The sequence below is a fragment of the Schistocerca cancellata genome, chromosome 5, assembly GCF_023864275.1.
Source record: "Schistocerca cancellata isolate TAMUIC-IGC-003103 chromosome 5, iqSchCanc2.1, whole genome shotgun sequence".
Taxonomy (NCBI): Eukaryota; Metazoa; Arthropoda; class Insecta; order Orthoptera; family Acrididae; genus Schistocerca; species Schistocerca cancellata.
The window spans coordinates 565,383,089-565,410,330 of record NC_064630.1 but is presented as its reverse complement, the minus strand read 5'-3'; the positions used below and the strand labels follow the sequence as shown (position 1 = coordinate 565,410,330).

Below are 27,242 nucleotides of genomic sequence, written 5' to 3'. Positions count from 1 at the left end.
TACTACGAAGTACTTTCGTTTAATTTGTGGTCCAACCATAATTCGCCTATCTCTTGTAGTTGCGTCTCCACTTCTCCTACAGTACTTCGGCTAAGTAGATTGCAGAAGCTGTTCTTGCGGTTTTTTCAGCTTTTAGTTACCAAATCATAAATAAGTAAGATACTAAACAGCAGTGGGATATTTTTTTAAACCTATTGCCTGGTTTTAAGCGCTTCTGTACTGCGCTTCGGGAAAGCCTTACGATGTCGTCGTATCCGGACATTTCTATGTAATGCATAATTGGCCAATTGATGTCACGAGAGTCGAACGCGACATAGACAGGCATACAGAGTACATGGTGACCCGAAAGTTCGTTAAAATATGAAAATGTAATAATTCACGGAATATGCAGAGAGGCATAAATGCACACGCATGCCTGAAATGACGTGTGGGTTATATTGAAACAAAAAAAAAAGAGTGGAAAGACAGATAGCGCTGGACAGTGACATGTCAGTAACGCCTCAACAGAACCGTGTATAAAATGAGCTGCAGTGTGTGTGTGTGTGTGAGAGAGAGAGAGAGAGAGAGAGAGAGAGAGAGAGAGAGAGAGAGAGAGAGAGGTAATTCCTAGCCTGTGTGATTAACAACTGCTCGAAGGTACGGCTTTCATGCAGATTGTTGTGCTCCAAGTTGCTACAAGTGTGAAAGGTCTCTTCCGCACGTCGTTTCCTGAGGATCGCGTGCTGAGCCACCACGACCCTCATGCTTGGCCTTCCAGGTCCCCAGACCTTAATGCGTGTGATTGTTGGTTGTGGGGCTACCTGAAGTCTTAAGTCCACCGCGATCTTCCGACCTCATTAGAGATGCTAAAAGACGACATCCGACGTCAGTTTCTCACCATATCTTCTGATGTGTTGTACAGTGCTGTTTACAACACTGTCCCTCGACTGCAGGTGGTGCTGATGAATGACGGCCGATATGGTGAGCATTTGTTATAGAGAAAATCGTCTTTGCTAAAATTCAGGTGTTATTGTAATTATTGGTTTTGTACTTTATGAAGCGCCGTCTTTTGGTAACTTGCGCTTTTTTGGTTTCAATAAAACTCAGTGTCATATCAAGTATATGCCACTTTTGTTCTCCTAACCTCCATTATTCAGTGAAGTACTGAATTTTCAAATTTTATGGGCTCTCTAACCCGACAGAGTACAAGTAGGTACTGAGTTTTGTGTTGTCAATAGAGGAACAGTAACAGGTGAGTGGTCGGTTAGGAGACCACGATGACTGGGAACGTGGACATTGCATGTCAACCGAGTAACAGATCCGTCAGGGACATTTCAACACTTCTAAAGCTGCGCAAGAAGACCGTTGGGGGTGTGATTGACAAGTGTAATCGGGAAGGAACGACCACAGCTGAACCATAAACAGGCAGACCTCAATGTAATGATGGACATGGACTGCCGAGCATTGTGCAGGAAGGTTATACAAAATCGCATGATGTCAGCGGAAGGAATCATTCGTGAGATCCAAACTACTGTGAGCACCCCAGCTGTTTGTAGGGAATTCAAAAGAATGGTTTACAGTAGTGGAGCAGCACCTCATAAGCCATACATTACTTTAGTCAATGGTGAGCAACTCTTGAGGTGGTCTAGAAAGCGACTCTTGTCGACAGTAGGTAATTGGACACGAGTCAGTTGGAGTGATGCATCACGCTGTACCCTGTGGCATTCCGAAGGAAGAGTTTGAGTTTGGCGAATACGTGGAGAATGTTAACCTGGTTGGTTGGTTGGTTTGGGGAAGGAGACCAGACAGCGTGGTCATCGGTCTCGTCGGATTAGGGAAGGATGGGGAAGGAAGTCGGCCGTGCCCTTTCAGAGGAACCATCCCGGCATTGACCTGGAGTAATTTAGGGAAATCACGGAAAACCTAAATCAGGGTGGCCGGACGCGGGATTGAACCGTCGTCCTCCCGAATGCGAGTCCAGTGTCTAACCACTGCACCACCTCGCTCGGTGAATGTTAACCTGTCAACAATGAAGTACGGAGGAGGCGGAGTACGGGGTGTCTTTCGTGGTTAGGGTGTGGGCTCTGTATTGTGCTCAGCAAAGCGCTGGAACCGGAACATATTTTACAGCGCTGTGGACTGTGCGCAGCGAGGGAACAGTTCGCTCATGAGTATGTTAATGCACTCTCTCATACAGAACCATCTGCAAGTCATGGTCTGTGGACAATAGCATTCCTGAAATGAACTGGTTGCCCGAGTACCGACCTGAATGCAATGGAACACCATTGGTATGAAATGTGTATTTGAAACCACAAACGATGTCCCATGACATCAGCGGAAGAAATCATTCGTGAGATCCAAAGTGCTACGAGTAATCCAGCTGTATGTAGGAAAGTCAAAAGAATGTTTTACAGTAGTGGAACAGCACCTCATAAGTCAAACATTACAGTAGTCAGTGATAAGCAACTTTTGAGGTGGTGTCAAGATGAAAATTTTAAAAAGTTACATAAATAGTTTCGAAGCACTGAGACGTCATTTTCAAATGTAATCACAAACCTGCAAAACTGCATTATTGATTGCCACTACACTTTTTTCGAATATTACGAACAATACACTAAAACCAGTAAACTGAAGTAGAGCTCTTGTGTTGGCCCCAAATGGGATTGCATCCTCTTTGTAAGATTTGTGTTCTAGTTTTGAGCTTGCTGCACGTTACAACATTACGACCTGCGAGTCTTTGATGCAAAATGATCGTTGCATCCACGCAGGACATAATGTAAGAGTATATAGATCTTTCATCCCGATGTAGTTTTCGTCTACACTTCATTAAGATGTGAAATGACTAAGCAACCATAGATTCTCATGACGTCTTGTGACCCGTTTCTGCTGCCTTTGCCGGGCGGTGTGCCGAGCGGTTCTAGGCGCTTCACTCTGGAACCGCGCGACCGCTACAGTCGTAGGTTCGAATCCTGCCTCGGGCATGGATGTGTGTGATGTCCTTAGGTTAGTTAGGTTTAAGTAGTTCTAAGTTTGAGGGGACTGATGGCCTCAGATGTTAAGTCCTATAGTGCTCAGAGACATTTTTTCTGCTACCTTTGCTTCAATTTAATGGTTTTGGCGTATTTTTCGTAATATTTGAAACAAGCGTGGTTGCAGTTAATAATGCAGTTTTCCAGGTTTGTGATTATATTTGAAAATGACGGCTCAGTGCGTCGAAACTGTTTAAGTAACCCTTTAAAAATTCCATTCAGTCACAGTGACTGTGGATTGACAACCGTTTACAGTGTCAGGCATTTTAAATTCCATTCAGTCACATTCCTTGATGACAGTTATGTCGAATTACAAAACCTTTGGTATGAATCAGAAAGTCTGCTTCGCACCAGACATCAGCGTCTAACATCAGTATCTTCTGTTGAGGAAGGACGGGCTGCCATTCTTCCACAGACGCTTAGGCACCTCATTAAAAATGTGCCACGCAGTTCAAGGCGTCATGAAGGTGAAGGATGGGCGCAGGTCATATAAATATCCACTAACGGGTGTCCACATACTGCTGATCAGGTAGCTTACATTGACCGTTGCATTTAGCCCCATCTATTAAAGAAGCAAGTTTAGCTACCTCACGTATTGCTGACGTAGAGCACTAGCTTCAGTGTGATGGTATCGCATCCTCAGCATTTTAAAAAAAATTACCATAACGCATCGAAAAATATCTTTCGTGGCGAGTACGGAAAATTCAAATAGTCTCCCATAATGGCCCGCATCTCGTGGTCGTGCGGTAGCGTTCTCGCTTCCCACGCCCGGGTTCCCGGGTTCGATTCCCGGCGGGATCAGGGATTTTCTCTGCCTCATGATGGCTGGGTGTTGTGTGCTGTCCTTAGGTTAGTTAGGTTTAAGTAGTTCTAAGTTCTAGGGGACTTATGACCACAGCAGTTGAGTCCCATAGTGCTCAGAGCCATTTTCTCCCATAATGGTTTCGTATGGGCAGCTAGAAGTACGAAGCTCACAATCTTCCTTTGCCATTCTCAGCAGCATCTGTCCAAAAGTTGTAGTAAGCACAGTCTATAAGCACCTGTCCAAACTGGACGCACCAGAAGCCATTAGCATACTGTAAAAGCGAGCTGTGCTGCGCTTGAGCAGAGCGGCCGCTTATAACGTGACCGTGCCTTGTATGCTGCTGCCTTTTCCTACTTCCCGCTGGCCACGAGTGGCCGACAGTCGGCTGGTGACGTAACTGGCTGCGCGCAAACCACACCTTGCAGGGCTTCGGCTAGCGACCGAGTATGGCACGTGTTCTTCTGCGCCTCACAAAATAGACACAGAAAAGCGAGATGCTTTTGAATACCAGATGACAACCTGTCTGCTTTGTTCACAGAATATCTTTAGTACACAGCAGCTGCGTCAAAGACTCTGTAGAACTCGCTAAAGTTATTTTAGTATGACGGATGCAAGGAGAGTTGGATTCTTTTATTTTTCTATCACTAGAAGTCACAGTAATGTACAATGATCTAATGCGTTCGCCGTTTCCTTCAGGATGCGCTGTTGCGATTTTGGCTTTGTAGCTACTGTCAAGTGAGTCTGCAATAAACATATATACACTGAAGCGCCAAAGGAACTTAAAGGCTTGCGTATTCAAATACAGGGATATGTAAACAGGCAGAGTACTGCGCTGCGGTCGGTAATGTCTATATAGGACAAGAAGTGTCTGGCGCAGTTGTAAGGTCGGTTACTGCTGCTACAATGACAGGTTATAAAGATTTAAGTGAGTTTGAACGTGGTGTTATAGTCGGTGCACGAGCGATGGGACACAGCACCTCCGAGATAGCGATGAATGCCATACGACCATTTCACGAGTGTACCGTGAACATCAGGAACCCGGTAAAACATCGTTGCGGCCGGAAAGAGATACTGCAAGAATGGGACCAACGACAACTGACGAGAATCGGTCACCATGACAGAAGTACAACCCTTCCGCAAATTGCTGCATATTTCAGTGCTGGGCCATCAACAAGTGTCAGCGTCCGAACCATTCAACGAAACATCATCGATATTGGCAGTAGGAGCCGAAGACCCACTCGTGCATCCTTGATGACTGCACGACACGAAGCTTTACGTCTCGCCTGGGCCCATAAACACCGACATTGGACTGTTGATTACTGGAAACATGTTGCCTGGTCAGAGTCTCGTTTCACATTTTACCGAGCGGATGGACATCTACGGGTATAGAGACAACGTAATTAATCCATGGGTCCTGCATGTCAGCAGTGTATTGTTCAAGATGTTGGAGGCTCCGTAATGGTGTGGGGAGTATGCAGTTGGAGTCGTATGGGAACCCTGATACGTCTAGATACCACTATGACAGGTAACACGTACGTAAGCATCCTGTCTGACCACCTGCATCCATTCATCTCCATTATGCATTCCAATGGACTTGTGCAATTCCAGCAGGACAATGCGACATCCCACACATCCAGAATTGCTACAGAGTAGCTCCAGGAACACTCTTCTGAGTGGAAACACTTCCGCTAGCCACCAAACTCCCCAGACAAGAACGTTATTGAGCATATCTGGGATGCCTTGCAACGTGCTGTTCAGAAGAGTTCTCCACCCGCTCGTACTCGTACTGATTTATGGACAGCCCTGCAGGATTCAACGTCTCAGTTCCCTCCGGCACTACTTCAGACATTAGTCGAGTCCATGTCACGTCGTGTTGCGGCACTTTTGCGTGCTCCCGGGGGCCCTACATTATATTCGCACTGGCAACGCCAACTATCTATGGCCGGACGTTTATCTGCCGTAGAAATACAGTAATACATCGTACGCACAAACCTTCCTCGTGAATCAGTGTCTTTAATGAAAGCCGTATCAAAATCCCTACTATAGGTTCTACGATTAGCCTTCACATCGTAATAGTCCTGGGGTGGTTGTCTCTTTTCCAGACTGAATCGATCGATACCAGTCTCTCATGAATTCGTTCGTCCAATACCATTTTTGTCATCGTTTATGCGTTTCGGTTTTTGCAGGGTAGCGTGGCTTATTAACATGCTTTCCTAGTATTACCATTCCTTTCTTGTTGTAATGTTAATGAGAACATTAGGTATGCTCTGAATCCAAATATACAAAGACTCTGAAAAACTTGACATTCTGGTACATACGTGGTTAATTATAAGTGCAGAAACAACTACAATTTATAAAAGTCAATACAGTTTATATTTCAAAATAAGGCATGAATTTCTATATTTTCTTGCAGTAATTCATGTTACAGATTATATTTTTATATCATTGTCATACCTTTGAGTTTTACCTTTGGTATGTGTTCTGTCTTTGGTCTTGAGGTTGGTGCACTGTGAGGCGAACAGTTGTGAACGTATGTGGTTGTGAGACAGTCATGTGACGATAACTTGTGTAGTAGACAAAAGTGAATTTTGACTGTAATTAAAATAGAAATGGAACATAATATCAATGCTTAAGTGCACCCGAGTTGTTTTTGAACAGAATCTTCTCTACTCAGATTTAAAAAATTCAAAGGAAATTTTTCTTCTCATATTTTCCAACAAACCAATTCACAAACATTACACAAATACAGAAGAAATACTTTTTGATGATTCACTAAGGTATAAATGGAAGTTCACATATATGGACCTCCATTCTCACTTATTGTGAATGGATATTAGCGTTTGTTTTGTATTTTCTCTTCCTGGTGCAGTAAAATATTTATTTTATTTGAAACTATCAACTGCATATGCTAATGTATACAGAAAACATGTTTCTTAATGCTATACTGTTCGGAATACACGATTTCTAATACATATTTTTGTTGATGCTCTGAAATTGGTTCATAAGTGCAAGGAAATAAGAATCGTGCAATATTTCTGACAAGTAATAGTTTGCTACTGGCAGTAAAAAAATCTTTACTTTTTAGTACAATATTCAGCACAACTGTTTTCCTTAATACGTAAATAAATTTCACATTTGATGCAAATGACCCTTGTTTTGAAATTTCAGTGAGATTTCTTGCATTTTGAAACACTGTTCACGTCAAGAAATTTTGGTAGGTGCCCAACTTTTTCAAAACAAACTTCTGCACTTGTTTGCAAAAGAGAGCTATTCATGGCTATTCTATATCATCACATATTTGTGATTAAAACTATGCCAACATGTATTTTGTAGTGTTACTAATAGCCCTTTTTGTTTAGCTATTTGATTTATTCAACAACATACATGGTACATCACCCAATAACTGGCAATCACATGGTCTATAAAATGATTAAAAATTCATATCGTCCATTTTTCTGTGCGAATATATGAAAAAAGTCTGCAACAAAGATCAGCATCTCCTATGTTTTCATTGTAGAATTTGGCTGTTATTGGTTGTGGAATATCTAACTACTTTTTCTTGTATCTACTTTATGACCTGAGGTCCACGTTCGAGGACGCTTAGAAAGTGTGTTATTTCGTAGTAATGAATTAAATTTGTGCAAATGTGAACTATTATCACCATCCATAAGAGTTAGAACAAAGATTCTTAGTCTAATATTTAGACGTAATAAGTATTTATAAAGCTTGCTGATTTGTGAAGCAGCCATTGTCAGCATGCGACAAACTAAACTAACGCACGAGTTGTTCTTTGCAAGACGATGGGTTCTAGTGTTAAAACTAAGGACTAGAAGATCCACACTTGTGGATCCTCGTTCCTTAAGCGGAGAAATCCTTGTATTTGTGAAGAAAATAATGAACGAAGGTCCACATTTGTGGACAAGAGAACGAAGAGAATAAAGAAACAAGAAGAATATATGTTCTTCAATCTTGAATTTAAAACCCGGCCTATTATTCTGACAACGTAAACGGTAGAAATCTCCCCTAAATAACGAAGACAGGTAATTATTGGTCAGATAATCATTCTCTCAGTCGAATTAACTAATGCAGAAAATAACTGACAGTTCACTACAATTCCATGCTAACACACTCGTTTATGATATTTAGCTCTTTGAGTTATGTGAGAAGTGGTTACGGCATGCAGCAGAATAATGTGGCGTGGACTTAAATTTAGCAATCTATAAGAATGTATGGATTGCTACAATTTACAGACTGATAAATCGTACCAGGTTTACTGTTAACAGCTAATATATCGGAAGGAGCTAGAAAAGATTAGGTTCTACTGGACCACTTCCGGCAGTACCAGGATGATTTCTTAAGCAAAACCATGAGCATTTAGCATTTCGAGTTTGATACTCGGTTCTTATTTCCTTTTAGTCTTCTCGAATAATATTTTACGGCGTAGTCCGGAATACACTACCGACGGGTCTGTTGCTCAACACAACAGGTTAGTATTGCACAGTAGGATTATCTGTGCGCGGCTAACTACGGTCGCTTTCACGAAAAGATAATGAGGTGATGTGTTGTTTCTCTTCCAATACTCGGAATGGTTGTGTGGTAGCCCCTTGCCTAACAATGGCTTACTAGCTGAGTATGGAGTGAAGAGTAATGAAGTCGCTGCTTGCGGCGTGTTCTTCCCCAGCACTGGGCAGTCTGGCGGCTTTCCGTATTTTCCACTTTATTCGTTAATATTACGTCCTTATTGTCATAAAGAAACAGGTTAACATAATGATTAACTTGTATTTTTAATTTTATATGAAGAGAATCTACACATTAGTCTCATGGTAACTGTAAAAAAAAGTCGCGTGAAAGGTCAACAGTGTCAGATACGCTCACTGATCTACGCCCAACAGAGAATAGCAGGGACATTTATCGTAACTAGTGGTACCAGAAATCACCATTTGTCTTGATTCGTTGTTCCTTAAATTACGGTGAAATACTGTCATGAAGAAAAAAGGACAGCAACACAGAGGCGCAACTATTCTACTGCACTTGTACTCCTTTCTATCTGGCAGCAAATTGTTAGAAGAACTCTCGAAAGTTTTCGAAATGCGTCAGTTTTAAACAGAAACCGAAGCTTCACTCCTGCTGTACATTGGCAAATCCTCGTGCACAATTTGTTGAAACGAGTTGTGAGAGTGTACTTCCTAAAAATTTAATGTTGCAGTCTTTAGGAGAAAAAAAATGTGTATCAAAAACTGCAGTTTCTTATGATCTACCGAGACTAGATCATGTGATCATGTTAAAGTCTCGATTCTGCCAGAGTATGAGTGTAATGATCAAAGCTTCATAGGAAAAAGTGACGTTGAACGTAAATTAATTACTTCTGGAGTGCAAAACAATGTCTGTCCGCCTCCGTAGCTGAGTGGTCAGTGCGGCTGATTTTCATGTGGAGTCCCGGATTCGATTCCCGATATTGCCAGGGATTTTTCCATCGTGTTATGACTGGAACGTGGTGCTCTCAGCCTCGCGATGCCAACTGAAGAGCTGCTTCAGTGAGTAGTAGTGCCACCAGGTCACGAAAACTGATAACGGCCGGGAGAGTGGTGTGTCGAACTCGCGCCCCTCCATGTCATGTTAAAAGACATCACTGCGGAGCATGACGCGGCGGTTACTCGGTACCATTGGGTCCGCCAGGGCTTGTCGACGGAGAGAGAGTGGGAAACAAATATAATGTTTTAGCTGAACCATGAATGCTGGAATTCAGTATGGTCTTGGCACACCCTTAGCCTTGATGACAGCTTCCACTCCCGCGGGCATACGTTCAATCACGTGCTGAAAGCTTTCTCGGGGAATGGCAGCCCATTCTTCACGCAGGTATCGATGTCGGTCGGTGAGGCCTGGCACGAAGTCGGCGCTCCAAAATATCCCAAAGGTGTTCTATAGGATTCAGGTCAGCACTCTGTGTAGGCCAGTCCATTACGGGGATGTTATTGTCGTGTAACCACTCCGCCACATGTCGTGCATTATGAACAGGTGCTCGATCGTGTTGAAAGATGCAATCGCCATACCCGAATTGCTCTTCAACAGCGGGGAGCAAGAAGGTGCTTAAAACAACAGTGTAGGCCTGTGCTGTGAAAGTGCCATGTAAAATAACAAGGGGTGCAAGCCCCCTCCGTGAAAAACACGACCACACCATAACACCACCGCCTCCGAATTTTACTCTTGGCACTACACACGCTGTAGATGACATTCACCGGGCATTCGCCATACCCACGCCCTGCTATCGGATCGCCACATTCTGTATCGTCATTCTTCACTCCACATAACTTTTTCCACTGCTCAATCGTCCAATGTTTACGCTCCTTCCACCAAGCGAGGCGTCGTTTGGCATTTACCGGCGTGATGTGTGGCTTAAGAGCAGCCGTTCGACCATGACATCCAAGCTTTCCCACCTCTCACCTAACTGTCATAGTACTTGCAGTGGATCCTGATGCAGATTGGAATTCCTGTGTGATGGTCAGGATAGATGTCTGCCTATTACACATTACGACTCTCTTCAACTGTTGGCGGTCTCTGTCAGTCAACAGACGAGGTCGGCCTGTACGCTTTTGTGCGGTGCGTGTCCCTTCACATTTCCACTTCACTATCACATCGGAAACAGTGGACCTAGGGATGCTTAGGAGTGTGGAAATCTCGCGTACAGATGTATGACACAAGTGACACCCAATCACCTGACCACGTTCGGAGTCCGCGACTTCCGCGGAGCTCCCCATTCTGCTCTCTCACTATGTCTAATAACTGCTGGGGTCGCTGATATGGAGTACTTGGTAGTAAGTGACAGCACATTGCACCAAATATGAAAAACGTATGTTTTTGTGGGTGTCCAGATACTTTTGGTCACACAGTGTATGTAAACAGAAAATATTATTACACAACAATTTCAGAATGTACCTTTTTGATTTACTTCAAATTTTTACGCGTTACTGTAATAAACATTTAGACTTGTATGGACTGTAGATTTTAATATATAAATATAAGTATAAAGTATGCATTAATCAAATGTTGCTAGCAAGCAGGAAAGTTGTTTTTGTGGCTTACTGGTTTATGACTGGACTACTACTACAGAATGTGAATTTCCCATAACAAAAATCGAGGCTCGGGTTCGTCGTGAGGGGGGAAAGAGGAGACAGGAAGACGGGTTAGAGGAAATGGACATATATAACGGGAAGGAGGAGGTGATGGACTGAGAGAGGGAGAGAGAGAGGGGGGGCACAAGGAAGTGGAGAGAAAGAGGGGCAGGTGAAGAAAGACAGGGAGAGGGGGAGGAGGAGATAGACAAAGAATGGGAGAGGCGGAGATGAACAGAGACACGGGAGAGGAGGAGATTAGGAAGTATATCCAGTTCCCATACATGTTAGAAACTACAGCTTTCTCTTTCATTCTTTTCCATTTAAGCAGACTGAGCCACAGAAAAGCGTGGCGCGGTACAACTAGTTGCAAATATAGTTAAACTGTAACGATTTGTACGGTAAGGATTGACTGCAACAATTGATGGAAAATTTATGATCAGATATTTTTAATAATTCTGGGATACAGTTTTTTCTCCTGTCTCATTATATTTGGGGAAACGGGCACAGTATATTGTTTGTTCATTCTGAAGAACTACCGCTTAAGCCACGAGTTATTAGTTCTCGAAATTTCGTGCTCGTTTACTAGTCCAACATGGAAAATGACCTTTTTGTTTGATTGCGTACAACAGGCAGTAATCTCATTTAACATTTCTTATTCACCGCAGCTCCTGTGCGTCGTGACTTCGTGCAGTTTATTTCAGTGGTTTCTCTAAGTATTGTTTGTAGGCTTCGATAAACGAATGGTGCTTCTAAGCGTTTGCTGGGTAATAACGGTCATAGTTCAATCATACAATTAGAGTAGCTGATGTTACTGTTGTTTTCTGAAAATCGAAAAAGTATTACATACAAGGATGTGAAGCCATAGGAGAAGGTGTTCAAAATTTTCAGTCAACGACTGACCGATACTTTGTGACATTCATTCTGAGTGTATGCGAGCTGATCTACTGCAAGCTTATCCTGTGTAGCTGCTTGTGTTCAGAAATTCATATTATCGAAACTCAACTCTAGAGAGTTTACCATTCTTCAGGGGTGATGTAGTTAATAGGTTGGCTGCTGGTCTGTACTTTGCGCCACTAATGAAATACTGCCCACACTAATTACAGGTACGGATTACTTCAGCTTCATTTGGTTACGTAACTGGATTGGAATAAGGCTAATCGTTACGTAAGGGTGTTGCTACGAAACTGGTTAGATGTTGCTCATATTTTTTACTCACTGAGAATTTGAGATTTCGTTTTACTAGTGACATAATTATTGGTATGTTCCCATACGTTGTGTTCTGTGAAAACAAGGTCATAAATTTCAGTAAGGCTGAACTTAATGCATTTTTTTCTGAAAGTCCAAACTATTTTAGCCACCATAGTTTGTCTAATTTATTGGAACAAACTGAATATTAATTAAGACATCTATATTACATTACTATACAGTTTCGGAATGTAGCAATTTTTAAATGCAGGTGCACATCAATGACGTGTTATCGTATTTAAATCCAATTCGTGTTCGTGGACAAGGAACTTATTGCCTTCATCAATTAATATTTTTTGTGTATAAATACGATAAACGAGAACCACTACGAACATACGTCGCTCGTTGTATGTGGAGAAAGTAACGCATTGTCCACCTATTGTTTGGAATGGCGTCCGCAAACATTATTGTAAAATCTGTAGTTTCAATTGCTGTTTTTTCCCAAACTAGAACTAGACTCCGAAAGCTCATCGGGTTAAAATATTCGACAGTATTTTATTTGTACTGGGTTTTGTCGAAAACTGTGGCTGTTTTTCAAGTAGGATTGTTGAGGGAGACCAGGACCAGCTACAAAGAGTTTTAAGAAGCTTTGTTTTACTACCGTCGCCGGTTTCGCGCCATTATGCTCCTTTGCAAATGACTACATTTATTTTATTACGGTACTAGAATCCTCAGTAGAATGTCGCCCGTTCGTGTGCTTTGTACAGGGTGTATCATAATTAATGGCGTAAACACATACAGTTCAAAGTACACGATACTAGAAGCAAAAAAGTCTCAGTAAACATGGGGTCGAAAATGCATACCTCAAGAGCAATGAGCAATTTTTCATCTTCGATACCGTGAACAAATCTCTTCTACTGCAAGCTCTTTGCTTTCCATATTTTGGGAAGTGGCAGTATGGACCAAAACAAGAAAAAAATGTCCAGTAAACATGTGCTCTGAAATGCATACATTAAGAGCTGTGAGCACTTTTTCGTCTTCGCTACTTTGAAACATAACTCTTATAAGGAACAAATGCTCATAACTTTTAATGAATGCATTTTAGAGCACATGTTTTCTGGACATTTTTTTCTTGTTTTGGTCCATACTGCCACTTCCCAAAATATGGAAAGCAAAGAGCTTGCAGTAAAAGAGATTTGTTTCACAGTATCGAAGATGAAAAATTGCTCGCAGCTCTTGAGGTATGCATTTTCGACCCTATGTTCACTGAGACTGTTTTGCGTCTAGTATGTATACTTTCAGCTGTACAAGGGGCGTTTGAAAAGTCCGTGCCGAGTCCGAGAGATGGCACCACCGACGCGTATCGAGGTCATGTTTAGTTAGTAGCATCTTTGGAAAGAACGCACACCAATTTTCAGCCATTTTGGTCTATTTCTTTGTGTTTGGCATTCGTGTGAATCAAGGAAGTCGAGTGATTGTCAAAAAATGGACGAAAAAGAATTTCGTGTGGTGATTAAACATTACTTTATGAAAGGCAAAATGCCTCAGGAGACTAAAGAGAAGCTTGATAAACATTACGGTGACTCTGCACCTTCGATTAGAACAGTTTATAAGTGGTTTCAAAACTTTTGGAGTGGCCATACGAGCACAAGTGATGCTGAACGTTCTGGACGCCCTGTGGAGGCATGATATGGTGATGGATGACAGAAGCGTTAAGGTGCGTGAGATTGCTAGTGCTGTGGGCATCTAGAATGAACCGGTACATAATAATTTGTGTAAACATTTGGACATGAGAAAGCTACCCACAAGATGGGTTCCGCGATTGCTCACGCTTGACCAAAAACGGAATCGTGTGAAGTGTTGCAATGATGGTTCGCAGCCGTTCAGGAAGAACCCGCAGGACATTAAGTGTCGTTCCGTCACTCTTGATTAAACATGGATACATTACTATACTCCTGAGACCAAACAACAACCTAAACAATGGGTTACCAAGAGAGAATCTGCACCAAAAAAGGCGAAGACCATTCCTTCGGCTGGAAAGGTTATGGCGACTGTCTTTTGGGATTCGCAAGGGATAATCCTCATCGACTACCTGGAAAAGGGTAAAAATATTACAGGTGCATATTATTCATCATTATTGGACCGTTTGAAAACAGAGCTGCAATAAAAACGCCGGCGATTGGACCCCAAAAAAGTCCTTTTCCATCACGACTGTGCACCAGCACACATCTCAGCAGTTGTGGTCGCAAAATTAATGGGAATAGGATTCCATCTCGTTTCACATTCCCCCCCCCCCCCCCCCCTGCTCGCCAGACTTGACTCCCTCTGACTACTATTTGTTCCGCAATTTGAAGAAATGGCTGGCGAGACAAAGATTTTATTCAAACGAGGAGGTGATTGCAGCAACTAATAGCTGTTTTGCAAACCCCGACAATTCCTGTTATTCAGAAGGGATCAACAAATTAGAACAGCATTGGACGAAGTGTATAAGTCTAAAAGGAGACTATGTCGAAAAATAAAAAAGGTTTACACGAAACACGTAAGTAGTTTTAATTATTGCACGGACTTTTCAAACGCCCCTCGTATGTGGTCACGCCATTAATTATGATATACTCTGTATAATATTTAATCAATTAGGGTCACATCTACGTCTAAGTACGTACTCCGCAAGCCACCTTGCGGTGTGTGGCGGAGAGTATCCTTTACCACAACTAGTCCTTTCCTTTCCTGTTCCACTTGCAGACAGAGCAAGGGAGAACCGACTGTCTGTATGCCTTCGTATGAAGACCTGTACCAATACGCTAATGTGCATGCCGTTTGAAAGATGTAATACGAGCGAGTTGCGTTCACTGTTGTGCCGGGCAAAAAAATACAGTTGCTGGTATAACAGTGGATTCTCTGGGTTTGCTCCGAAAGGAGATTAAATGGAACTGTAACACATAAAATACACATTATTACAGTTTAGATATGGAGATTTACTTGGTACAATCCATTTCCACACGGATGTTCCGAGGATTTACAATTGTCTCGGGATATTAACGTAGCACTTGCTACAGACAAATTTACCAAACTCTTCACTTGCAGTATAATTGACGTAACGTTCACATTAAGGTCTGCAGAAGACTTTTAATGCACTGTTGTCCTATCTAAAACGGTTCTGTGTTGTTGATCGGTGACTGCGAACTGGGTAGAGCTTTCCACTACTCAGCCGTAACTAGACCATCGATTGCGGCGGCGTAGTGAAGCTCTAGGAGGCGTGGCTGCGCAGGCGTTCCTCATTCGACGGAGCGGCATGTAGTGACTCCCATTTTGTGTGGTTTCGTTGCGAGTTGCCAACCCTACTGTGGTACCCTTTTCTTTAGACGGCAGCACGTACACGTACATTTGGTCATGTGAACGCCTTTATGTTCTAGTGAACGGTGATTCGGCTCCTTTTGGATTTTATGCAGAAGGACCAAAACGAGACAAACCACCGTTCACCAGAACAAATGGAAGTCTACTTAACTCACTAATGTCTTCAATTACATGTCCATTAGCGTAGTTCTGTATACTATACAAGTCACCCACATAGCGTACGAAGTGGCGCTAATAATTTTCATATACTTACATAGTGCGGAAACAGCCGACATGGCGCTGACACTATAATAAAACAAGTGGAGGCATCCAAAGATGCGCATATTCGCCCAAAGCCGACCGCAGCAGTAAAATAAAGCTTCTTAAACGTATTTGTGTCTAATCACGTTGTCTCTTAACAATCCTATCACTATCTGAACTTCCCACGTAACGTTTCGAGACATAGTTGCTATTACTGCATTCTGTTACATTAATGTATATTAATGTACTGAAATATACTGAGATAGATGTTTTTATTTCGTCGGTCTATATGACTCCATAACTATTGCATTCATTGAATAGCTTCAAACGTAAGCACTTTGCTCCTAAGATGGAGGGTGACCACTACGAAAGCTGAACACTGTTTCGCATCTTCGTAATGTGAATTCAGTTAGAACGGTAGTGAAATCTTGATGGGAATTTTTTCTCGTAAGTGAACTGTTGTAGAGAAGTCCATTGAGTACAAGAGACCAGCTTATCTTTGTTACATTGATTTACAGAAGGCTTTCGACAGCATTCAGTTAACAGATGCGGTAAACCTGCTCTACAATCTGGGGTTCCTTCCAATTTAATAAAAGCAATTGAAGACATTTATCCTAACAACTACATCCAGGCGAAAATTGGTTCCACATTGATTTGCTGCATAGCAGTTAATAGTGGTATTCGACAAAGTGACTCTTTGAGCCCGTTGCTTTGTAGTATAGTCATGGGCGAGATGATAAAGAAGGTATCGGCTGGTAGTAGTTATAGAAAAGGAGGACGAAATAATAAAAATAATTTGTTATCCTGACAACCAGCAGAAACTTTGACATATGTTTAATGCGCCAGCCAAAAAACTAAATATGGTCATATCCATTCAAAAAACCAAATGTATGACCACACCTGTGGAACCAGTTAGATGCAAACTGAAAGTGGATGGAAAAATTATTCAGCAGGTAATGACAGTTACATATCTTGGTATTGAACTATCCAGTATCGGAAATTTCTTAAAGGACGTTAGAGAACAAGTACCAAAAGCAAATGAAGTGGCAGGATCTTCAAATGATGCTATTTGGAAATATAAGCGTATAGAAAAAGATGCAAAGCCAAGAATATACAAAACAGTAGTGAACCCAATTATGACATACGTATCTGAGACAAGACCAGAAACATCAAAAACAAAGAGACTTTTGGAGACCATGGAAATGAAAATTGTGCAAAGGATTACAGGAAAGACACTGGGAAACAGATAAGTGAAAGCGTTAGAAAAGAATTGTAAGTGGATCCCATTAATTAGTGGATAATAAGAGAAAAATCGTGAATGGAACCAACTCATAGACGGGATGGGTGAACGGAAGATTGTGAAAATCGTAAGAAATAAAGTATCAGTTTGTAAAAGAAATATTGGCCGTCTAAGGAAAAGATGGAGAGAGAACTTCAGGGTAGACTGAGAGGTACTGAAGGAAACAGGCTTTAGCCTAGGAAGAAGAAGAAGAAGAAGAAGAAGAAGAAGAAAGGAAGAAGAAAAAGTGAACTGTTATATTCTAACAAGGCAGTAGCTGCTCACTTGAACAGGAAGCAGTGTCGTAGATGACGATGAACCTTCCTAGATGTAGATAAACCTGCACCAGCTGACACATACAAATACAGTGTTGGTGTTGACATTGTACAGTCTTAGCCAAATCTTCAGTTTTTATGTTCGGGCTAATTCTCACATGTATACCTTGTAACGTCCCCTTAGAAAAATTTATACATGACTGTGCTTAAACTGACACACAATATTTTTTAGCGCAACGCAATCTGACTTTCAGTAATCCCTACAAAATAATGGCCCTGACTAACATTAAACTATACCTTCCACAAATCACTTACCTCACAAAAATCCTCATTACTCGAACTACTGCAATACAGCGAGCGCCACTACTGCCAGCTAAATAAAAGATTCGAACTACGGAAGGCACTAACTACTGATAGCGATAGTTAGCAAATGAAAGATTTTAATGGAGAACAAACAATGTATTTACCTTAATATCATCACAAGTCATAATATATGTAATTTCAAAACTCCGCCATCTCTCTCCTCACATCCACCACTGCTGGCGGCTCACCTCTAACTGCGCAACGCTACGCGCTGTTCACATCCAGCTGCCGCTGCCCAACACTACAATGGCAGACAACAATGCAAACTAGCCACAGACTGCACACAGCACAGCCAGTGATTTTCATATAGAGCGCTACGTAACGTTGCCAATAAGAAAACGTAAACAGCCTACTTACATAAAGAAAACATAAACAGCCTACTTACAACCTAATGGGCTATTTTATAATACATTTTGTATGTATTGTTTTATGTTATGTCTTTGCACCCAACTGATATCATCGTTTTACAATTCCATGTGTTTTATTAGCTATATGTAACTTATATATATATTTTTTTAAAAAACTGACATGAATACTTTTTCTTTCAGATTTTGGATGCTGTCAGAAATGAACATCACATTAGCTCATTGTAAGTATTGAAATAATAAACACTCATAATAATGATTTCCTGGAAATAAATGTCAGTAGCTACTGGTCCCCATACAGTTCCTCGGCGAATTATCATTGTATGTGTGAGACAACAATTCTAACTGTATACGTTCATAAATTGTTGAATTATTACACACAAATAACTACGAGCAACCATTGATGACACATAATATTACGAAACTGTACAAATGTCTTGAGATATACCATAGAAAGGACAGATCCAGCTTTGAAGATCATAGGCTGCGACAAACTCTAGGTAAACAATACTTGTTGAACGGATTCTCAATGTGTCAAGCTCTCCAGTGTTGGCTGTTTCTAACAGCGACACTACTTCTAGTATTAACGGATAAGCGACTTTGAACAGAGGGTAATACCAAAAAAAATAGTATTCCCGTTCGCAAATACAGTATCATACATATTTCGAACTCTAATATCTGGGCTTGATCTAACGTAGTTGGTGTGACATTGAGGTTCTTCCAACCTTGATATCCTGTAACATATCATTGATCAACAATCTAGATGACCCTATCCTCTCTCCCTTGTTTATATTTGACGCATTGTATACTAGTGCACTTCTCTAAAGGCGATTATGAAATCTTCACAAGTGCAGACTTCAGTCGGAGTAAAACTAGTCAGCATACGCGACAAGGGCAAACAGCGCATCCCGATTTACGCAGAAACAATTTAGATCATTTGTGGTAGAACGCAGTCACACTATTTCGGATGCCGTATATACATGGCTCTTAGGGAGAAGATTGGATCGATATATATATATATATATATATATATATATATATATATATATATATATATATATATATATACACACACTCCTGGAAATTGAAATAAGAACACCGTGAATTCATTGTCCCAGGAAGGGGAAACTTTATTGACACATTCCTGGGGTCAGATACATCACATGATCACACTGACAGAACCACAGGCACATAGACACAGGCAACAGAGCATGCACAATGTCGGAACTAGTACAGTGTATATCCACCTTTCGCAGCAATGCAGGCTGCTATTCTCCCATGGAGACGATCGTAGAGATGCTGGATGTAGTCCTGTGGAACGGCTTGCCATGCCATTTCCACCTGGCGCCTCAGTTGGACCAGCGTTCGTGCTGGACGTGCAGACCGCGTGAGACGACGCTTCATCCAGTCCCAAACATGCTCAATGGGGGACAGATCCGGAGATCTTGCTGGCCAGGGTAGTTGACTTACACCTTCTAGAGCACGTTGGGTGGCACGGGATACATGCGGACGTGGATTGTCCTGTTGGAACAGCAAGTTCCCTTGCCGGTCTAGGAATGGTAGAACGATGGGTTCGATGACGGTTTGGATGTACCGTGCACTCTTCAGTGTCCCCTCGACGATCACCAGTGGTGTACGGCCAGTGTAGGAGATCGCTCCCCACACCATGATGCCGGGTGTTGGCCCTGTGTGCCTCGGTCGTATGCAGTTCTGATTGTGGCGCTCACCTGCACGGCGCCAAACACGCATACGACCATCATTGGCACCAAGGCAGAAGCGACTCTCATCGCTGAAAACGACACGTCTCCATTCGTCCCTCCATTCACGCCTGTCGCGACACCACTGGAGGCGGGCTGCACGATGTTGGGGCGTGAGCGGAAGACGGCCTAACGGTGTGCGGGACCGTAGCCCAGCTTCATGGAGACGGTTGCGAATGGTCCTCGCCGATATCCCAGGAGCAACAGTGTCCCTAATTTGCTGGGAAGTGGCGGTGCGGTCCCCTACGGCACTGCGTAGGATCCTACGGTCTTGGCGTGCATCCGTGCGTCGCTGCGGTCCGGTCCCAGGTCGACGGGCACGTGCACCTTCCGCCGACCACTGGCGACAACATCGATGTACTGTGGAGACCTCACGCCCCACGTGTTGAGCAATTCGGCGGTACGTCCACCCGACCTCCCGCATGCCCACTATACGCCCTCGCTCAAAGTCCGTCAACTGCACATGCGGTTCACGTCCATGCTGTCGCGGCATGCTACCAGTGTTAAAGACTGCGATGGAGCTCCGTATGCCACGGCAAACTGGCTGACACTGACGGCGGTGGTGCACAAATGCTGCACAGCTAGCTCCATTCGACGGCCAACACCGCGGTTCCTGGTGTGTCCGCTGTGCCGTGCGTGTGATCATTGCTTGTACAGCCCTCTCGCAGTGTCCGGAGCAAGTATGGTGGGTCTGACACACCGGTGTCAATGTGTTCTTTTTTCCATTTCCAGGAGTATATATATATATATATATATATATATATATATATATATATATATATATATATATCGTGACTGCTCGATAATTCTGCCACACGAATAGCCGACATTATACACTAAGGTGACAAAAGTCATGGGATACCTCCAAACATCGTGTCGGACCTACTTCTGCCCGCCGTGGACTCAACAAGTCGTTTGTAGTCCCCACCAGAAATGCTGAAACACGCTGCCTTCATAGTCGTTCATAATCACGAAAATTTTGTCGGTCCAAGATGTTGTGCCCGAATTGACCTCTCGATTATGCCCCATAAGTGTTCGATGGGAATCATGTCGGGCGATCTGGGTGGCCAAATCATTTGCTCGAATTGTCCAGAATGTTCTTCAAAACAATCGCCAACAACTGTGGCGCATTGTCATCCATAAAAATTACATAATTGTTTCCGAACATGTACGCCATGAATGGCTGCAAATGGTTTCCAAGAAGCCAGCGATCGGTTCAGTTGGACCAGAGGACCCAATCAATTCCATGTAAACACAGCCCACACCACTGTGGAGCCACCACCAGCTTGCACAGTGCCTTGTTGACAACTACGGTCCATGGCTTCGTGGGGTCTGCTCCACTCTCGAACCGTATCATCAGCTCTTACCAACTGAAATCGGGACCCATCTGACCAGGCCACCATTTTCCAGTCGTCTAGGGTCCAACCGATATGGTCACGAGCCCAGGAGAGGCGCTGCAGGCAATGCAAAGGCACTCGCCTCGGTCGTCTGATACCATAGCCCATTAATGCGAAATTTCGCTGCACTGTCGTTACGAATACGTTCGCCTTATGCCTCTCATTGATTTCTGCGGTGATATCACGCAGTGTTGCTCACGCAGTGTTGCTTCTCTGTTAGCACCGACAACTCTACGCAAACGCTGCTGCTCTCGGTCGTCACGTGGAGGCCGTTGGCCACTGCGTTGTGTGTGGCGAGAGTTAATGTCTGAAATTTGGTATTCTTGGCACGTTATTGACACCGTGGGTCTTGACTTTTGTATTCTCAGTGTATAGCGAACACATCACTAAAGACATCTGTTTACGAAGTCAAGTGACTGTTTTGGAAGATACACATCACAGGGTCTTTCCCTCGTATGTCTCAAACTGACGTGTCGGTTATACTACTTCAGCAAATGATGTAAAGGCTTTATAAATACCTCTTCCAGTCACGAAACTTGTTGACTACTTAAATTATGCATTAGATAATTAAAAACTAAATAAGTTAAGTAACCATCAAATTTTGAGACTTTTCACATGTTTGAAACACCGGTGGTCGATTAACAGTCAATATGGCTGTAAACTGCACAAATCAGATAATAGTGTGCTGGCTACAAACGTTACAACGTCGGAACTTATTATCATTGAAGAGTTCTCGTTGATTTGTAACGAAAAATAACGAGAATTAACGGTCCTGTTAGTGTGTCTTAGTATGTGCATATTATGTATTGGTAGCAGTTTTCCAGGAAAAGTTTTAATGCAAGTAGCTTTCAGAAATTAAACTGCAGCCTGTAGTCTAGTAACAAGTCCACATCCAAGGAAATCATCTGGTTTGTAATTGAGGAAGTCAAGTGTGAACTCAGTTAGATATAAGGCGCTTCACTTAATTTTTTTTGACACAGGGCGACAAAAATTTATGCCTATGGGCGTGATATAGCGAGAATGTGGGAGATGTTTTTTTAAGTATCCTTCTAATGTGGGCGAAGACAAAGGTGCGGATGTGTGCCTTGTCGAGTAGCAGCGGTACTACATGGAATCGTCTGTCTTGGGTTCTTTCAACTACGAACGCAAGACATCAAATGACCGCACCTACTACTATTACATTCCTTGGTAGTAGTTCGTAGCAACGACATCTTATGTATCCTAGGAAAAGCGTATCATTATTTTCTGAGGATGTGCAAGAACTCCTACGCGGCGATACCTTTTATTACACTTTAGGCACGTATTTCTCGTTTTAAATGTTTTCTGGACGTGATACTTTTCGACATCAGCTACAGTCTTAGGCTGCAAGTGTTTATGTTGTTCACAAGAAACGAGATGGATGCAAGCTGCGACGTGCAAACAATTTCTCGCTTTCTAAGCTTTTTAACGGACTACGTATGTTACACTTTGGTCTGAACGCCACCATTGAATATATTTCCAAATCCTCGAGAAGATTAACGTGTGAAAAAGAGAGGAGGACTGTTCTCTTCAGAGACCGATCGGTTTCTTGAACGTAGTACGTTGCTGATAATAAGTGGCCCTCTTTTAAACGGCACAGCCATTTTTTGTAGTAATTTCTCCAGTGGCAGCCTCCTTGTCGACAGCAGTGAACATTTATTTGAAAAGTGCCACAAATTTCTGTTGACTAATCGCAAAATAATTGTTCGTTAAGAAGATCTTCATAACTGAACTGAAGAGGAAGTACAGATCAGACTCGATGAATGGAAATATCAACATCAGCAAGACCAAGACAGTGGTGATGGCAGTCAACAGAGATGGACAACCAGCAAGTGTAAAACTAGGAGACCACCAACTAGAGTGTGTGGACCGTTTCCCTTACCTTGGAAGTGTAACCTCCAGTGATAATTTGGTCAGAAATGAAATCACCAACAGAGTGCAAAAAGGATCTGAATTCTACCAACAAGTAAGATTGCTTTTATGGGATGACTTAATTCCAAAACCGGCCAAACCGATGATGTTTAATAGCTGTTTCATGTCAATATTGACCTATGGTATTGGAACAAATACCCTCACAAAAAGAGAATCATCAAGCTGCAAGCATCAGAGATGAAATTCCTTAGATCCACCATCCAGAAGACCAAGATGGACAAGTTAAGGAATGAGGAACTGAGGAAAGAAGCCGGAATAAATATATCCCTATTAGATCGAATTGGCACATCTAGACTTCGATGGTACGGGCATGTGATGAGAATGGAGCCAATTAGAACAGCGAAAATAAATTTGGAAAGACAGGTGGATGGGGAAAGACCTCAAGGAAGCCCTGGAACCCGATGGAAGGGCTTGATTAAGGGTGATCTAGTGACCAGAGGATGGACAGTGGATGATGATCTCTGTGAACAGGTGTACCTATTCGGGCAGGACGAAGTGGGAGAGGCTCATTGCCAGTACCTGGGAAACTGGAACTGTTAAATGGTGATCGTGCTGATGATGATGATCTTCATTGCATGCCTGTATTTCTATGACAAATGAATTCACATGTATAAAAAATTAAACTAAATATGAATACAATAGTTTACAAAAATTTACATTCATGTCTTTCGTAAACAGCCAACAGACGGCACCACAGATTTGATAAGTATATGTTGCATGTATAGTCAATACAGCAAACATTTTTCGGAAAAATATATACTTGTATAGCCTTAGTGTTGCAACTACTCTCGCCACTGGACCAATAAGGAGGTGTAGCCAGCTTATTACGTAGGCAATACAGCTTCGTATGTCTAGGTAACTAGTACCTCTAACCATATTTTTGAAGAAACAGAAGCAAATGTTAACGTTTGCGTTGTCGCACACTACTTCTCTTACAACATGTGGTTTTATTGAGATCCAGATCTGGACGTAATGGTTGTTTACTGATATGAAAAAGTGTTTCATCCATAAGTGCAACCCTTCGGGGTAATGTTTATTTACCATCGAAGATGGAAGGAGGATTTTCTTAGAAAATTTAATTTCCTTTTGACTTTTTTTCATTTGATTTGATTGCCTGCATTATAGTCAGTACCTCGAAAGTCGAACATATTTTCACAGAAACATCACAAGTCTTTCGATTCTTTTACTGTCTATTAATCACAAAATGTCAGTTTGCAGATAGGCTGGAGTACATGCTACAAGATATGATCTCTGGTACTAAAATGTCTCCTGTAATTATGTGGCTACATTGTACGCAGGTGATGGAGGAGTGATGTTAAAAGTAGCTTTCAGGCTGCTTATTCAAAGCTATCGCTCCTCCATCATTCTGTCAGACGCTGTTCATCCGCATACTTGGGGTGAGAAGAAAAAACGAACCAGACAGAAACAACGAATCTTATTTGGTCGTACGTAATGCTTGTGACAGTGAACTGATTCCGATTATGAAACTTCTTGGAAGACTAAAACACTGTAGCGAACGAGACATGAACCTGGAATCTTTGGCTTTTCCCACGAAAGGTGAAGGTCTCAGGTTCGAGTCGCTATCAGGCACACTGTTTTAATCCGCCAGGAAGCTTCGAATCATCGCAAACTCAGCTACAGAGTGAAAATTTATTCTGATGCCGATTATGTACAAGAAAGAGAGAGGAAATATAAAAGAAATTGTGTTTTGGCTAATTACTTACAGTCAACTGTAAAAGGATGAAGCTGAAGTCCGTCAAATACTTCCTGTGAGACGAGTGACAAGAAAATAAAATCAGTTTCAGTAGTTCTTTACGTTGTTGTTGTGGTCTTCAGTCCTGAGACTGGTTTGATGCAGCTCTCCATGCTACCCTATCCTGTTCAAGCTTCTTCATCTCCCAGTACGTACTGCAACTTACAGGGTGTTTCAAAAATGACCGGTATATTTGACACGGCAATAAAAACTAAACGAGCAGCGATAGAAATACACCGTTTGTTGCAATATGCTTGGGACAACAGTACATTTTCAAGCGGGCAAACTTTCGAAATTACAGTAGTTACAATTTTCAACAACGGATGGCGCTGCAAGTGATGTGAACGATATAGAAGACAACGCAGTCTGTGGGTGCGCCATTCTGTACGTCGTCTTTCTGCTGTAAGCGTGTGCTGTTCACAACGTGCAAGTGTGCTGTAGACAACATGGTTTATTCCTTAGAACAGAGGATTTTTCTGGTGTTGGAATTCCACCGCCTAGAACACAGTGTTGTTGCAACAAGACGAAGTTTTCAACGGAGGTTTAATGTAACCAAAGGACGGAAAAGCGATACAATAAAGGATCTGTTTGAAAAATTTCAACGGACTGGGAACGTGACGGATGAACGTGCTGGAAAGGTAGGGCGACCGCGTACGGCAACCACAGAGGGCAACGCGCAGCTAGTGCAGCAGGTGATCCAACAGCGGCCTCGGGTTTCCGTTCGCCGTGTTGCAGCTGCGGTCCAAATGACGCCAACGTCCACGTATCGTCTCATGCGCCAGAGTTTACACCTCTATCCATACAAAATTCAAACGCGGCAACCCCTCAGCGCCGCTACCATTGCTGCACGAGAGACATTCGCTAACGATATAGTGCACATGGTTGATGACGGCGATATGCATGTGGGCAGCATTTGGTTTACTGACGAAGCTTATTTTTACCTGGACGGCTTCGTCAATAAACAGAACTGGCGCATATGGGGAACTGAAAAGCCCCATGTTGCAGTCCCATCGTCCCTGCATCCTCAAAAAGTTCTGGTCTGGGCCGCCATTTCTTCCAAAGGAATCATTGGCCCATTTTTCAGATCCGAAACGATTACTGCATCACGCTATCTGGACATTCTTCGTGAATTTGTGGCGGTACAAACTGCCTTAGACGACACTGCAAACACCTCGTGGTTTATGCAAGATGGTGCCCGGCCACATCGCACGGCCGACGTCTTTAATTTCCTGAATGAATATTGCGATGATCGTGTGATTGCTTTGGGCTATCCGAAACATACAGGAGGCGGCGTGGATTGGCCTCCCTATTCGCCAGACATGAACCCCTGTGACTTCTTTCTGTGGGGACACTTGAAAGACCAGGTGTACCGCCAGAATCCAGAAACAATTGAACAGCTGAAGCAGTACATCTCATCTGTATGTGAAGCCATTCCGCCAGACACGTTGTCAAAGGTTTCAGGTAGTTTCATTCAGACACTACGCCATATTATTGCTACGCATGGTGGATATGTGGAAAATATCGTACTATAGAGTTTCCCAGACCGCAGCGCCATCTGTTGTTGAAAATTGTAACTACTGTAATTTCGAAAGTTTGTCTGCCTGAAAATGTACTGTTGTCCCAAGCATATTGCAACAAACGGTGTATTTCTATCGCTGCTCGTTTAGTTTTTATTGCCGTTTCAAATATACCGGTCATTTTTGAAACACCCTGTACATTCTTCTGAATCTGCGTAGTGTATTCATCTCTTGGTCTCCTACGATTTTTGCCCTCCACGCTGCCCTCCAATGCTAAATTTGTGATCTCTTGATGCCTCAGAACATGTCCTACTAACCGGTCACTTCTTTTTGTCAAGTTGTGCCACAAACTCCTCTTCTCCCCAATTCTATTCAAAACTTCATCATTAGTTATGTGATCTACCCATCTTATCTTCAGCATTCTTCTGGAGCACCACATTTCGAAAGAGTCTATTCTCTTCTTGTCCGAACTATTTATCGTCCATGTTTCACTTCCGTACATGACTACACTCCATACAAATGCTTTCAGAAACGACTTCCTGACACTTAAATCTATACTCGATGTTAACGAATTTCTCTTCTTCAGAAATGCTTTCCTTGCCATTGCCAGTCTAGCAAAAATCCTTTACTACTTTAAATGTCTCATCTCCTAATCTAATTCCCTCAGCATCACCCGACTTAATTCGACTACATTCTATTATCCTCGTTTTGCTTTTGTTGATGTTCATCTTATATCCTCCTTTCAAGACACTGCCCATTCCATTCAACTGCTCTTCCAAGTCCTTTTCTGTCTCTGACAGAATTACAATGTCATCGGCGAACCTCAAAGTTTTTATTTCTTCTCCATGAATTTTAATACCTACTCCGAATTTTTCTTTTGTT

At 42.5% G+C, this 27,242-nt stretch overlaps 1 protein-coding gene across 2 annotated transcripts in view; it reads left to right on the top strand.

Moving 5' to 3' along the window:
- The window catches only part of LOC126188403 (protein GDAP2 homolog), a 1,021,851-nt gene that overhangs the window by 220,639 nt on the left and 773,970 nt on the right, over positions 1-27,242 (top strand). For both annotated transcript variants that reach the window (XM_049930006.1, XM_049930005.1), the window contains exon 3: positions 18,170-18,210. The gene's annotated coding sequence lies outside the window, so the exon portion shown is untranslated. The remainder of the gene's footprint in view (positions 1-18,169; positions 18,211-27,242) is intronic.